Below are 15735 nucleotides of genomic sequence, written 5' to 3' on the forward strand. Positions count from 1 at the left end.
ACCCGGAACTCCATATACTACCTGCCCTTGTCTTTCTACTCCTTCACGACCAACAGCGACGTAGGCGCAGAAGATACCGGTGAGTACAACACCTACGACACAGGGAGGGGGGAGGCAAAAGTTAGGGGGACACCCACCAAACACCCCCACCCCCACCCTTGCATATTACAACATACACACCAATGCAGTCACAAACATCACAGTAACAACCCACAATTCCCCCGGAAGAATGCAAAGACAATGCGAATTTCGGACAAACTTTGTAATGTGCCAATATACATGTCATACAATAATAAATATATGTATACTGAAATCACTCTTATTTACATATATACAATCCGAGAAGTAGTGCAGATATGTACACAACAATGTCCGTGCACAAACAGTCCAAAAATGCATGGGCGAGGCCCACAATAGATACCTGACCAAAATCGGAGAGAACACTGCCGGGGCATCATATAGAAACACCACAGGCACCTCAGGGGGAAGGGAAGGGAGGGCACCTCAGCCACATAAACGCAAAGCCAGATCCACGACGGGGCTCCATGCCCATTGATGTATCCTGGGGAGTGCAAAGCCACAGTCTCTCAAGTCTATACAGTGGGTGGGTTGCCCACTGTTACATCCTGGGGAGTGCAAAGCCACAGTCTCTCAAGTCTCCCAAGTGGGTGGGTTGCCCACTGTTACATCCTGGGGAGTGCAAAGCCACAGTCTCTCAAGTCTATACAGTGGGTGGGTTGCCCACTGTCACATCCTGGGGAGTACAAAGCCACAGTCTCTCAAGTCTATACAGTGGGTGGGTTGCCCACTGTCACATCCTGGGTAGTGCAAAGCCACAGTCTCTCAAGTCTATACAGTGGGTGCGTTGCCCACTGTCACATCCTGGGAGTACAAAGCCACAGTCTCTCAAGTCTATACAGTGGGTGGGTTGCCCACTGTCACATCCTGGGGAGTGCAAAGCCACAGTCTCTCAAGTCTATACAGTGGGTGGGTTGCCCACTGTCACATCCTGGGGAGTGCAAAGCCACAGTCTCGCAAGTTGATGCAGTTCCATACTGGTACTGGGGGGTAACTGGTGCCCAGACTGGATGACTCTCCCCATGAATGGTAGTGTCCTGTCACTGTCCCAGCTGCTCATGGGATAAGGATGCCTGATGTGGCGGGCCATTCATTCCTACCCGGTGCATTGCCCTCTTCAGCTGTGCTTTGACATGGCGGTCTTTGCCCTCTTCAGCGGTGCTATGACATGGCGGTCTTTGCCCTCTTCAGCGGTGCTATGACATGGCGTTTCAGGACTGTTCAGCGGTGCTTTGACATGGCGGTCTTTGCCCTCTTCAGCGGTTCTTTGACATGGCGGTCTTTGCCCTCTTCAGCGGTGCTATGACATGGCGTTTCAGGACTGTTCAGCGGAGCTTTGACATGGCGGTATTTACCCTCTTCATCGGTGCTATGACATGGCGGTCTTTACCCTCTTCAGCGGTACTATGACATGGCGTTTCTGGACTGTTCAGCGGTGCTATGACATGGCGGTCTTTGCCCTCTTCAGCGGTGCTATGACATGGCGTTTCAGGACTGTTCAGCGGTGCTTTGACATGGCGGTGTTTGCCCTCTTCAGCGGTGCTATGACATGGCGTTTCAGGACTGTTCAGCGGTGCTTTGACATGGCGGTCTTTGCCCTCTTCAGCAGTGCTTTGACATGGCAGTCTTTGCACTCTTCAGCGGTGCTATGACATGGCGTTTCAGGACTGTTCAGCGATGCTTTGTCATGGCGGTCTTTGCCCTCTTCAGTGGTGCTTTGACATGACGATTTCCACACTGGACATTGGTGTGTGGCATGACGATTTCCACACTGGACATTGGTGTGTGGCATGACGTTCCATCATTGCCCAGCGGGCTGTGGCATCCTGGCCCCGCCTGGGCTGTGACGGCGGTGGTCTCTGGACCAGTGACGATACTTGAGCCCTCCTGGCCTGTGACTCTGGCGGTGTTCTCTTGACCAGTGACGATACTTGAGCCCTCCTGGGCTGTGACTCTGGTGGTGTTCTCTGGACCAGTGACGATACTTGAGCCCTCCTGGGCTGTGACTCTGGCGGTGTTCTCTGGACCAGTGACGATACTTGAGCCCTCCTGGGCTGTGACTCTGGCGGTGGTCTCTGGACCAGTGACGATACTTGAGCCCTCCTGGGCTGTGACTCTGGCGGTGGTCTCTGGACCAGTGACGACGGTGCTGGCGGTTGTGTCTGGACCACCAGAAATGATGGCGCACTTCTCCGCCGTGACACTCACAACAGGCTGGGCAGACTTCCTCTGGACCTTCCCCACCTTTTTTGGAGTTACAGCTGACTCACCAATCGCCTTCGATCCCATTTCACTTGTTGTCCCACCAGGAGTCTTGCCACGGTCCCGTCGTCCACTCTCCAATTTCGGAGCCTTTACAGGGGGTGGGCTGCCTGTGCCTTGGCTCCGGGTCCTACTGCCTGCCCTGGTGGACGGTGCACTCCAAAAACCTTGAACAGGCACCACTGGTCCTGGAGGCTTTTTGGCTGAGGCGCTACGACGGGATTGATGAATTGGAAGGGGGGGGTGGGGGCAAAAAGGTCTATTTGACAGATCGACAGTTTCTGACGAACACTGGGATGGGTGGCTGGAGGGGGTCTGGGAGTGGAGGAAGAGGAGGTGGTTGTAGGAGGTGTCACTTTAGCTGTTTTGGGTGCAGGTGCAGGTACCGGAGGCTGTCGTGAAGTGGATGGATGTTGGGTGAGTGATTGCCGGTGTTTGGGTACTTTGGGAGGAGGCGTCACAGACACACTGGGAGAGTACACAGGGGACGTGTAAATGGCAGTGGAGGTGGTGAGTGCAGGTGAGCGGTGTGTGGTGCTGGGTGTCCTGGTGCGAATCCTAGTGCCTGTAGATGTGGTGCATGCAGGTGTGTGTGTAGACGAGACTGGGAGGGAGGAGGGAGAAGAGGAGGAGGGGGACACAGTGGAGACAGTGGATGTTGCTGTGTCTGTATGGGTGTGATGCTTGTGTGAGTGCTTGTGGTGTGTGTGGTGCCTATGTTTGCTTGAGCTACTTGGGTGTGTTGACTTGTCTGCATGCTGGTCTCTAGGTGTGCTTGGGATGGGCTGGGATTCAGGGGATTGGGTCTGGGTGGAGGAAGTTGGAGGGGGGAGGCTGAACACAGGGACAATTGCTGCCATCAGTGCTGAGGCCAGAGATTGCAGGGTTCGCTGAAGGGCAGCCTGACCAGAATGAATGTCCTCCAGGAATGCATTACCGTGTTGCAACTCCCTTTCTACACCCTGGATGGCATTCACAATGATAGACTGCCCAACAGTGAGTGACCTGAGGAGGTCAATGGCCTCCTCACTGAGGGCAACAGGGGTGACTGGGGCAGGGCCTGAGGTGCCAGAGGGGAAGGTGATGCCCACCCTCCTGGGTGAGCAGGCACAGGGTGAATGCTGAGGGGCTGCTGGGAGGGCGGTGCTGGTAGGGGGGGTGGCGGCTGTACCTGTAGAAGTGGTGTGCACAGATGGTGCCGCCACCAGAGGGGACCTCACATCGGCGGACGAGTCTGTGTCGCTGGTTGGTGATCCGGTGGCCGACGTGAAGCTCCCCTCGCCCTCCGTCCCACTGGTGTTTTCAGAGTCTGTGGTGTGGCCCTCCATGGCCATGTGGGATGCAGCTCCCTCGTGCTCCGGTGCCACTGTACCTCTGCGTTTTGATGCTGATGTACAAACGGACAGGGAGAGCAGGAAAAGGGGGGGGGGACAGTAGTAAGAGAGTTTTAATACATGGCATACCGCTACCGTTGGCAGACAAGACAGATGCAGCAGCCCCATGCACAACGCCGCGCTCCTGCCCTCTGCACATGCAATTTAATGGATATGGGCTACATGGCAATGCTGGAAATCTGTGCACATGGATGCCACAGGGGGAACTATACCTCAACTTGCTAGTTTTCTGAGGTGGAGTAGAGTGCCACATGGCCTACATTACGGAGGGGCCTTGCCTAACTAACTCGCCCTGGCCTACGGACACCCACAGCCCACCTCCCCCACCCAGACACCTCCAGTGCACGCAAAGTCCGCAGAATGAGTTTGTACTCACCCCCTTGTGTCTGCTGTGATGTCCTTAAGCACCCATCCAACTCCGGGTAGGCCACTGCCAGGATCCGGAACATCAGGGGGGTCATGTTACGACGGGCACCCCTCCCACGTTGGGAGGCCATCCCCAGCTGAGCCTCCGCCATCTTCTTGCTGCAGCGGCGAATGTCCTCCCATCTCTTCCGGCAGTGGGTGCCCCGTCTCTGGTGGGCCCCCAGGGTCCGGACCTCCTTGGCGATGGCATGCCAAATGTCCCACTTCTGGTGGGCGCTGACCTACATGACATGCACAAGGGAAGAGGAACAGTCATTACCAATTGCACCATCAATGTGTGTGGCCCCCTCCATACTCTGACCATGTGGCCCATTTATTCCCATGCTTTACTGTAGTATGACTTTTGCCCCCTTCCCTCTTCCACCCAGCCCTCTCCACCCAGGCCTAGCCCCTACAACGTGCTCCCTGTGTACTAACCTGTTGGTCTGGAGGACCGTAGAGTAGCGTGTACTGGGGGAGGACCCCATCCACAAGTTTCTCCAACTCCTCCGATGTGAAGGCAGGGGCCCTTTCCCCAGACGCAGCAGCCATTGTCGCTTCCAGACCGAGGTCACAGCAGCACTAGCAGTGTAGGTCCTCTCCTGTCGAAGGTCAGGTATCTAGTGATTGAAGAGATAGAAAATGGCGGTGACGTCCGCGGCGGTGACGTCCGCGGCGGGGCGCATCATGACCGCCGGCGCACATGTTCATTGGCTCCTGGGACGCATAGGGTCCATTGTTAACCAATGCAGCATTGCGCCGCGCTCTACGACCGCCTACCGCGACGGTGTGCAACTCCAGCGCTGTTACCCCACAATCCCATTGTCCCAGGTCAGGCAGCCGCCATTTCAGGGGCCCACATGGATTCATTTTCAACTGCGTCACACATACTGAGGCCTACACTCAACACACAGACGGGAAGAGTTTATTGTCTGGGGCAGTCTTGTGTGTGACTGTGGGTACATACCTGGAAGAATTGTGATTGTTTCTTCGCTGTTGTCCTTCGTAGGCACCGTCAGCTGGGACATATGAGAAGATGGCGGAATCCGCTGGTGTACCGACCGCTGGTGGACCTGTTGACAATGGAGGAGCGACATTTAATAGTGACCTACGGGTTTGACCGTGCCACAATCCAGGAACTGTGTACCCAGTTGGAGCCAGAGCTGATTTCACCAATCCGCCATCCGACTGGAATCCCCCCTGACGTGCAGGTGCTGTCAGTGCTCCATTTCCTTGCAAGTGGGTCTTTTCAGACAGCAGTGGCCATGGCATCAGGGATGTCCCAGCCTATGTTTTCCAACGTGTTGTGCATAGTGTTGGCTGCCCTGCTGAAACACGTAAGGAGATACATCATTTTCCCTGAGGTGGAGGATTTGCCTACAGTGAAAGGTGACTTCTATGCCCTTGGACATATCCCCAATGTCATAGGTGCCATTGATGGGACCCATGTAGCTCTGGTCCCCCCCCGCAGGAGTGAACAGGTTTACAGGAACAGGAAGAGTTATCATTCTATGAATGTCCAGATGGTCTGTTTGCCAGACCAGTACATCTCCCAGGTAAATGCTATGTTCCCTGGCTCTGTGCATGATGCCTACAACCTGCGCAATAGCAGCATCCCTGATATGAGGGGTGAACTCCAGAGGCACCGTGTATGGCTATTGGGGGACTCTGGTTACCCCAACCTTTCCTGGCTATTGACCCCAGTGAGGAATCCCAGGACCAGGGCAGAGGAACGGTACAATGATGCCCATGGGCGGACTAGGAGGGTTATCGAGCGCACCTTCGGCCTTCTTAAGGCCAGGTTCAGGTGCCTCCATATGACAGGTGGATCCCTATTCTACTCATCGAAGAAGGTGTGCGACATCATCATCGCCTGCTCCATGTTCCATAACTTCGCTTTGCGACGCCAGGTGCCTTTTCTGCAGGAGGATGATCCAGATGACGGTGTTGTAGCAGCTGTGGAGCCTGTGGACAGTGATGAGGATGAAGCTGAGGAAGACGAAAACTGAGTCAGTCATACAGCAATATTTCCAGTGACACACAGGTGAGCACATTTTCTATTTTACCTCTACATTCACTTTCACACATCTACCTCTATCCTGTACCTCAATTTTACTCACTATTTGTTAACTGAGTTGTCCCCTTCCATTTCAGTTCCACAAGTGTGGTAACCTACGTGTCAACTGTTTGCATCCTTGAAGGGCTTGTGATGTGTGACATAGGTATGTTAGCCTTCCAATGGGTAACCCATTATGCAACTGTAATTGATTATACAGATTTACAAATCATTGACTGACTCCATTTTTTTGGGTGTTTGAAGGGTGTTTATTTAAGTGTACAAAAATAAAGGGGGGTTGTAAAATGGTGATGGATGATGGTGGAGGAATGTCCATGGCAGAGTCCAGTCTATTAGTCTCACAGGTACATTGCACATCTGGGCATTGGAAGTGGAGCTGGCCCAGTTCCGATTTGGGCAGGGTAACAAAGTGGGACAGTGGGAGGACTATCAGGGTGGTCTTATTTCCTGGCGGGGGTCTTGCCATCTTGCTCTGTCCTGTTCCTGGATCTCAGTGCCCGCTTGCGTGGTGGTTGTCGGTCTGCAGGGGTGGGGTGCTGGTGTGGTGGTCCTGTGGCAGGACGTCCTGTCCACTAGCGCCGGCGGAGGTGGTGGGCAGTTCGTCATCCTGCCTAGTGTCAGGGGCCCCTTGGAGTGCCACAGTGTCCCTCAAGGTCTTTTGAATGTCCGTCAGCACCCCTACGATGGTGCCCAGGGCGGAGCCGATGGTCCTGAGCTCCTCCCTGAACCCCAAATATTGTTCCTCCTGCAGACGCAGGGTCTCCTGCAACTTGTCCAGGACCGTGGCCATCGTCTCCTGGGAGTGGTGGTAGGCTCCCATGATGGAGGAGAGGGCCTCGTTGAGAGTGGGTTCCCTTGGCCTGTCCTCCCTGTGTCACACAGCAGCCCTCCCAGTTCCCCTATGTTCCTGTGCCTCCGTCCCCTGGACCGTGTGCCCACTACCATTGCCCTCAGGTCCCTGTTGTTGTTGGGGTGGTGGGTTACCCTGGGTGCCCTGTAGTGGTGGACACACCTCTGATTGACCTGTCCTGGTTAGGGAGGTTTGGGCCCGCTGGGTGGGTGCTGTGCTGGTGTTACCAGAGGGTGGCAGCTCGGTGTTGGGCTGTGGCTGGGCAAGGGGAACCGACTGTCCCAAGGCCCACGATGGTCCGGGCTGGTCATCAAGATCCAGTGGGGCAGAGCTGCTATCATCACTGTGGGCCTCGTCTGGGGGTGGAGTGGTGTTGTCTAGACCCTCTGGTGTGGTGACGTTCCTTCGGGTTCCTGCGGGGGTATAAGTACATGATTATTGCATGTGTGTGTTTCATGGTGTGCAATGGTTGGGTGTGCGTGAACCCCAGTGCAGGCATTCCTGTGGGGGGGGCTTGTGTGCTGATGGTTGGGGGTGCTCTGGGTCTGTGCACTGGGCATGCTTTGGTGATGGGTGTCGATGCTTAGTTATGTCATGCAGAGCTTGGGTTTGGGATGGGTGGTTGGTGTAATGGGTAGATAGGTGAGGATTTGGGGTGATAGGGGAGGGTGTGATGGTGGGGGTGTGTGATATCATGCAGGTAGGGTGGGGGTTATGATAGTTAAGATTTGACTTACCAGTGTCCGTTCCTCCAACGACTCCTCCGAGGCCCTCAGGATGCAAGATGGACAAGACTTGCTCCTCCCATGTTGTTAGTTGAGGGGGAGGAGGTGGTGGTCCGACGCCAGTCCGCTGTACCGCGATGTGGTGCCTGGATACCGTTGAACGCACTTTCCCCCGTAGGTCGTTCCACCTCTTCCTGATGTCCTCCATATTTCTTGGGTGCTGTCCCACAGCGTTGACCCTGTCCACTATTCTTTGCCATAGCTCCATCTTCCTGGCTATTGATGTGTGCTGTACCTGTGAGCCAAATAGCTGTGGCTCTACCCGGATGATTTCCTCCACCATGACCCTGAGCTCCTTCTCGGAGAAGCGGGGGTGTCTTTGGGTTGACATGGGGTGGTGTGTGGGGTGGTGTATGTGTTGATGAGTGTGGTGAGTGTAGTGGTATGTGGTGTTTTGTGCGTGGATGTTGTGTGGGTGATGGTGTGGTGTGCCTCTGTGTGGTGGGGTTATCTATTGCTGTGCTCTCTCTGTTGCCTTCAACTCAAAATTGTGGTTGTAGGGGCTTGTGGCTGATGTGGGTGTGTGTTTTATATTGTGTTGGGTGTGTGGGAGTGTTGTTTGTATGTGTATCAGGTGTGTGTATTTTGAATTGTCCAATGTTGCGGTGTTTTGGAGATGTGTGTGTATTTTGAGCCCGGCGGTGTGTACCGCCAATGGAATACCGCGGTTGAAAGACCGCCGCGTGGATTCGTGGGTCATAATAGCATGGGTGTGTTTCTGTTGGCGTGGAGGTGGAGGATTTGTTTCCGCATGTTTATCGGCTACCTTTGGTGTGGCGGTATTGTGTGGGTGTCTGGATTTCGGCGGATTCCGTGATGTGTGTCATAATAGCTGTGGCGGTCTACCGCGGACGCGGCGGTGTATTGGCGGTCTTCTGCACGGCGGTAAGCACCTCATACCGCCAATGTTGTAATGACCACCTATATCTATATTGTCTCTAGTTCTTCTCCTAGCAGCCTGACACATAGGGGCCTCATTACGACTCTTTTGGCAAGACCATTGCGGTGGTGGTCGCCAAAAGACCACCATGTTGCTAGTAATTCAACAGTTGTATTAAGAGTCACACTCTGAAGTCCACCAGAAAGCAGCCAAATATCTGACACGGCAAGGTCACAGGAGGGCGGGAAAGAGGTGGTTCCAACACCAGCATCGCCAGGCCAACAAAATTCCAACCCTCAGATTATGAACCACAAATCAGCACAGTTTTTCTTCCATGGCGGAAAACCATTGGCAGTGTGAACCACCACTTTCAGAACCCACCACTGTCAGAACACAACACCACAGTGAACAGTTAGAATACCCCACACCTGCACACATACAGACAGCAGACACACCTACAACCACCACTATGTGACAGCCCCTCACAGAACCCACAGTCTTTTGCAACTATAATGCCATTCACAGCATTGAAAGCAGGCAAATACACTAATATAGGACATTTACACTATAGGCACATATACACATCTCACTGCACACACCACACTACTGCACAACCAACACAAAACACACATAACAAGCACACACAAACACCACAAGCAGCAATCACTCACAACACACCACCCACACCCCATTAATCATCCTACACTGAACACTTACGTACACAACCCCGCTGCCCTCAACAGTACCATGTCCCCACAAAAGCACCCACGATTCACAGAAGACAAGTTGAGGGTCAAGGTGGATGAAATCTTCAGGGTAGAGCCACAACTGTTTGGAGCACAGGTCCAGCAAATGTTGGTTGCCAGGAAAATGGAGTTGTGGCAGAGAATAATCAACAGGGTTGAGTCTGTAGGCAACCATCCAGCCACAAGGGAGGACATCAGAAAGAGGTAGAGCAACCTACGGGGAAGGTGCGTTCCATGGCATCACAACACCAGATCGTCATGTACAAGATTGGTGGTGGGCTCCCACCCTCCTCCCCCACAGTTCACTACTTGGGAGGAGAAGGTCTTGGACATTCTGCATCCCAAGGGCCTGAATGGAATACCTGGGGGACTGGACTCTGGTAAGTACCACAACTACCATATCACACAATTGTTGTGGCCTGCATACTTCCTCATCAGCCAAATACTCCCCAATTTACTGTATGTCTCACTACAACTCCCACATATTCACCTAGTGCCCCTCTCCTGCATGCCACACCTCCACCCAGCCCAAATGCCCACACAGCCATTGCCAAAGGCATAGCTAGCATTGGATAACACAATCACTACGACTCCCACAATGCATTAGCCCATCTACGTTAACACCTGCAATGTGCACATCACATCTCTTGCATGTATGACTTTTGTAGTAGCTATACTAACTAAATGGTATGACTGAGGACCACTACATGGGAATGCAGCTATGCAATGGCACAACACAATGACAAACAAGGCTAAAGACAGCTACAACTTACTGACTACTCCAAATGGCCACACACCCGGATCCACAACCCAGAAATTCACTCACCATGGAATGGGACGTAAGATGGCAGATACAATGCACATGCACAACATGCACAGACTGGAGACCTAACCTTGCTCTTTCTCATACCCTCCTCCCACTGGGACACCTTGCCTCAATGTTCAGCCATTTCGTGCCACATCCAGAAAGCTACAATTGTCTCTAGGTAACCACGCAGAACAGTCATATGAAATATCAGACAGTACCAGAACTCATCCACATAGCAAAATGTACCAAAATTCACACCAACCAAAATGGAGTATGGTACACATGTCACAGAACGCTATCTACCACCAATGGTCTGCTGTGCAGCATCTGCCATTGTCATTGCTGGAAATCATGTTAAGCCACTGTATGCATGTGATAAAGGAATAACCAAACACACATTCAATATACACCTGCCAGTGCCATCAAGGAGAGAATACCAGAGGCTGCCAGCCCTTCTTAGGAAGAAGGCCACAGTGAGGACAACACACTTGGATGTCTGGACACTGAAGACCTACCTGGCCCATCTGGGACACCTGGTTAGTCGACGACTGACTGCCTCACCCTGCCCACATCAATTCCCCTCAAACCCTGTGGCATCAAGATCACAAGCAACCCTTTGTCCTCAAACCTCTATCCCAAGGACTGTTCAAATTAATGTGTGCCCCACAGTACAGGGACCTGAGTCACCCTCTCCAATCCTAGACAATGAAGGTCCTGTAGACACTGGGTTGGGCACACCTCGCCAGGAGCACAGGCACCTGGGGGTAGGGGGCTTGGGAGGGAAGCTGTGGGCCAGAGGGGATGGGGGGCCCTAAGGGACTCCACTGACCAGGAATCCATCTCCCAAGTCCTGGGAGCATACCAAAGGCTGTAGAGGGAAATACCACCAGAAGATCACGCAGCAGTGGCAGACAAACAATGCCACCATGCCCCCCGTTGCAGAGGTGCTGACAGACATCAACCCCACCCTGCGTGCTTCCCCCACCCTCCAGCAGGCCCCTTCTGCTAGCATTCTAACATCTAAGCTGCAGCTAGTGGAATGGAGGCACTGCCAAGAGAACCACAGGCCTCAGACACCCCTCCCTCTTTATCTGAAGAATCCCCCTGTAAACGTGGACGTTCACCCAGACATCCGGCTGGAGCAGATGCCAAGACAAAACCCACTGCCAGGAAGTGAACCTCTCCTGCGTTATCTCCCTTGTGTGCCACTGAGGCACCCTGTTGACTGTACAATTACATTCTTCCATTTTCCAAAGGCAAGTGGACACCGGACATGTGTATCCAACTGCTGTGCCACCTACTCTGATTATTCCATCTACCATGACCTCAGTCATCATCTGTTGGACATTGCATTCACCTTTTTTGCCTCACAATTAATGATATGCACTGTAGACACCCTGGAACCCAACTACTGCATATGTGTCTTTATAAAAATTTCAACAAATGTCATGATTGCTATTTGTGATCTGGTAATACTCCCCTGTATCCATCAAGCAGTGTACTGGACAGCAGAATGAGGCATCCACAGCAGGAGACACAGTACAACAGATATTTCCCAAGACAGAAGTCAGGTAGTTAGAAATTGAGGGCACACAAAGGGGTAGTCAGTATTCCAGCCTGCAAAAATACCATGACAGAGAGCACCATTAGGATGGACGGCATGATGCCACACAAACAACATATGCAGGTCATAACCGTTGTGCCCACCCCAGGATACCTCCTAAGCATGGGCCCCCAGATATTATCTATACATCACCAATCATGGATCATACAAACAAATAAATGTCTCAGCTATCACTTACCAATGGCTAATGACTATGAATGTCTCAAGCCAGGTAGCAGAGGCCCTGAGTAAGATACCACAGTCAGTGGGTGGAATGACATGAGAATAGGAGTATGCAGCAAGCATAGCTCAATACTGGTCTGGCCGTTTGAGATGTGAATGTAGGAAACTGCAGTGAAAAAACGTGTGAGAGCTGATACACTTTAGCTGTGCACTTTATATTCTATCTGTCAGCTCCCACAACCCACACATTAGAATAAGACCACATTTCACCCCCACTGATAAATCAAGTCAGGAGGACTTTTGCCAACAAGGATTGTGGACATACAAGACTTGCAAACCACACTCAACATGCCTGAATGTCACTGAAAGTACAGATTGATGAGCTCAGATATGAGTCAGCTGCACCTTCCTGCTCTGCCTCCTCATCACTTGCCATTTCAGCACTACCAGACATTGGTCCAGCTGCCTCACTCTCATCCGCTACCAATGGTATCTGATGTCTAAGGGCTAGATTGTGGAGCATGCAGCAGGCAACTATTATCTGGCATACCTCTTGGGGCGAGTAGAGGAGGGCACCTCTAGACAGGTAAAGGCACCTGAATCTGGCCCTCAGAAGGCCAAACGTTCTTTTGATTACACACCTCGTCCTCCCATGGGCCTCACTGAAACTGACTTCACCTTCGTGGCATGGTACTTCCCTGGTGTCAACATCCAAGGAAGGTTAGGATAGCCAGAGTCACCTGCGTGCACAGATGTAGGACCAGTGAAATAACAGGTACAGTGACAGGGAAGATTGTGACGACAGGTGCATTAATAGTGAAACATCATTATATGCATACATACCAAGGAGCTAGGCCCTCTCTATGTGTCATGCCATCATGTGTGGGACATTGCTGTTCCTCAAAATTAAGGAGTCATGCACAGATCCAGGAAACTTGGCAGTAACTTGTGAGATGTACTGGCCTTCCAGACACACCACATGAACATTTATGGAGTGATAGTTCTTCCTGTTCATTGGCTCTGGGAGGGACCAGGGCTACATGGGTGCCATCAATGGCCTCCACCACTTGAGGAATATGTCCCATATCATAAAGTCTGCCTTCACATAGGCCAAGTCCACACATTGGGGGAACGTATTGCAGCTGTCCAGTGATTTAACAAAGCACACAGTACATCCTATAACACCAGATTAAACTTTGGCTGAGACATCCCTGCTGTCAAGGCCACTGTATTCTGAAAGGAGCCTGTGGCAAGAAAGAGCTGCACTGACTGGCCTTGTGCTGTGGGAGGGATGCAATAGGGATTTCGTACAGCTGGCAACAGATCTGGCCCCAACTGTGTACAAAGATCCATGATGGTCTATTGAATCAGACGATAGGTCTGGATGACAAGTCTATCCTCCATGGTTGCAAGGTCAACTAGTGGACGGTACACTAGTGGTTGTCTCATTATCCTCATGGCAGGCTATCTAGGTTGAGAGGAGAGAATGTACATTCAGTAAAGCATTTGACACATGGAAGCAGTACATGTTAAAATAGCACACACCTAACACTGTAGGACATTGATAGCAGTGCTGGCATATTCAATTATGGATATGCTGAAGCACCTTGGATACCATCTATGCAGCACATTTCTGTACATGTAAGTCATATAGGACAAATGTCACATGTCTATTGTACCATATGTAGCTGACTGAGTTGTCCTGCACTGATCAAAAGAAAGGGATTAGAATATACCAATATCGTGCCATCGCCTGTGTGTCTTTGAGTATCTTTATATGGCCATTGTCAGATATACTGCCACATCACGTCACTGTGTCATGACTGTCACAACATTTTGCACTACCATGATGGTACAACATAAGCTTACTCTGCCATTTGGGCGATTATATGTATGGTACACTTGTTTAGGCACTTCAAGCCTTTAAATGTGCACAAAATGGCAGTCACCTGTCCTGCGGAAGTGGACAGTTGGAAGTGACCTAAGAATGTCATCACGGCGTTAGGCGGTTGCAACCGCTGTGCTACTTGTCATTGATTAACAGTGCTTCCTGTAGCAGACTGGAGCCAAGGCCGATGATCACTGGCAGTGACGGTACAGTACGTGGTGGCCGTGACCACCATTTTATGCAGCCTTGCTCACTTGACTCCTGACACTGTTGCCAGCAAGACCTCCACTACTTGAGCTTCTGTGTGCTGTCTCTGGGAACCATCACGCCACATCCTGCAGGTGATAGTGACCCAGCTTTCACCCCAGAAGAGCTGGAGAAGCCCTTGTATGAACAGCTATGTGGGGCACCAAAGGAGCCGTTGAGTCCAATTCCATACTAATGTGTGATAGGTGTTGCGTGTGATGGTGACTCGTGCATGTGTACTGGTGAGGGATTATATGCATGCAGAGGGCAGAAAGTGAAGTTGTGTGAGCAGAGATGAGCGGTCTGTGTGGGCACTTGGTGAGTCAGATGTGTATTGGCCACTGCTTTTGGTATAGTGCCAGTGTACATGACTTTCTCCTTCTCTCTGTGTCGTCCATGCAGGTGCATGCCCATCAGAAGAAAGGGATCTGGTGTACCATTGCCAAGTTAGTGCAGACTTGGAGGGGTCCACATCTGGGGTAGCACCCATTATCACAAGCGGTTGGAGGATCTGAGATGCTGGGCCCGGAAGACAGCAGAGGCCCAGCTGGGTCTGTCCTTCCAATGAGGGAGGGATGCCTGTCAGAGCCTGACCCTCCAATGGGCTGCAGTTTGGCGGTGGCCTACCCTGAGGTGGATGGGCACAGCAGCCACAAGGGGGAGAGTAATGACTGTATCCTGGGACCTGGCTCTGGTTGTATGGTGTCCGCCTCCTCACTGTAGCTTATGTGACAATGTAGTCAGTATATGTGGCCTAGTGGACGTGGGTAGCATCCACCCAGCCTGAGTATTAGTTGTTGGTGTGTTTACATGCTTTGATGTCAGTGGATGTGCACCTTCTATAACAAGACATCTCCATGTCGGCATGTGGAGGTGGTTAAATAACAATGACACATGTGTGACTCCATCCTGACTTTTACATGGATGTGGGCCTGTATTTTACCCTATCCATTGCATATTACCTGGTCCAGCCATGTGCATTTGTGCATTAGTGCCTCTAAGGTGTCAGTCCACTCCCATCTGTATTACACACTTTTAGCAACTAGATGACTCTTGTGTTTTTCACAGGGACTATAGACATCAAGTACTGGTACTGCTATGGAATCCATGTGTGGCAGCCAACACTGATATGGACTGTAAGGCACTGGATGCATGCCTTGGTAGTTGCATCCCAATATGATGTTCATCTACTATCTATGGTGTATGTGAAGGCTGCAACAGTAGGATAAATAGATTTGGGTGATTGATATAGTATGATTGCAGTCACCATGCATTTCAATGTGCTAGACTTGTGGGGATGTGACCTTGTATACAAAGGGTTGTACTAGAGGTGGCAAGTGCCTAAGCAGACCTCGCCATTGACAATTTGTAATTAAATGCCATGTATGCCAATGCCCTAGCAATTACATCACAACATAGCTTAGTTGCAGCCCACATCATGTCTCAATCGTCACTTGGGGGCACATTTGATGGAGTGGGAGGTGGGAGATTTGGACAGGATTCGATATTGTATGACTTTTGCGATGTTGA

The sequence above is a fragment of the Pleurodeles waltl genome, chromosome 5 (genome assembly GCF_031143425.1).
Source record: "Pleurodeles waltl isolate 20211129_DDA chromosome 5, aPleWal1.hap1.20221129, whole genome shotgun sequence".
Classification (NCBI taxonomy): Eukaryota; Metazoa; Chordata; class Amphibia; order Caudata; family Salamandridae; genus Pleurodeles; species Pleurodeles waltl.